The sequence below is a fragment of the Anopheles nili genome (assembly GCF_943737925.1).
Source record: "Anopheles nili chromosome X unlocalized genomic scaffold, idAnoNiliSN_F5_01 X_unloc_5, whole genome shotgun sequence".
In the NCBI taxonomy this organism is placed as follows: domain Eukaryota; kingdom Metazoa; phylum Arthropoda; class Insecta; order Diptera; family Culicidae; genus Anopheles; species Anopheles nili.
The window spans coordinates 342501-343504 of record NW_026525511.1 but is presented as its reverse complement, the minus strand read 5'-3'; positions in this window follow the sequence as shown (position 1 = coordinate 343504).

Sequence of the window (1004 nt, the reverse complement as noted above, 5' to 3'; positions counted from 1 at the left end):
CTAGGGGCACCGTAGGGACCGAAAAAAGTGGTTTCGCATGATAGTCCACCTCGACCCATGTCGACCCTTGCGCGACCCCGACCTTCAGGATTTTGCTCTACGGAAGGGGGTCTACTTGTGCGCAACCCCGACCTTCAGGATTTTGCTCTACGGAAGGGGGTGCACAAAAGTGTTCGTAATCAACCTCGGATTGTACTTTTCATCATCTAGGGGCACCGTAGGGACCGAAAAAAGTGGTTTCGCATGATAGTCCACCTCGACCCATGTCGACCCTTGCGCGACCCCGACCTTCAGGATTTTGCTCTACGGAAGGGGGTCTACTTGTGCGCAACCCCGACCTTCAGGATTTTGCTCTACGGAAGGGGGTGCACAAAAGTGTTCGTAATCAACCTCGGATTGTACTTTTCATCATCTAGGGGCACCGTAGGGACCGAAAAAAGTGGTTTCGCATGATAGTCCACCTCGACCCATGTCGACCCTTGCGCGACCCCGACCTTCAGGATTTTGCTCTACGGAAGGGGTCCTCTCTGTACAAGGTTTAGGGGTACATTTTCACCCAAAAACCACTATCGCTCATACGAAACAACTCCTCGACATGTGTCTTCTCTGTGAATTTGGCCCCGATCTGACGAGTAGTTTTCGAGATATGCCCCTCTGAAGGTACATATTGGGACTTAGCCGATTTTCACCCATTGCGGTGTCTATGGGGTGTTGGGAATCGCTCTACCGACCAGCCGGTTGGAGATATCGTTTTGCGGTCTTCGGCGCGTTTGCTCAGCTCCGTAATGCCTACTTTTCGTCCATACACACAACACCTCGCAGAGTTCTCCTTCTGCCAGATATAGCGCGTGCCCCTTTGTTCGTGCACCATTTTGGCCCGTTTTTCGCACATTGCCTCGAAACCATGCGTCCGACGGTTTTGCGTCCCAAGCACCGATGTTAGAACACCACCGTGGCTAACTTTCGTCCATATACGCCAATTCCGTGCAATGTCTCCATCACCC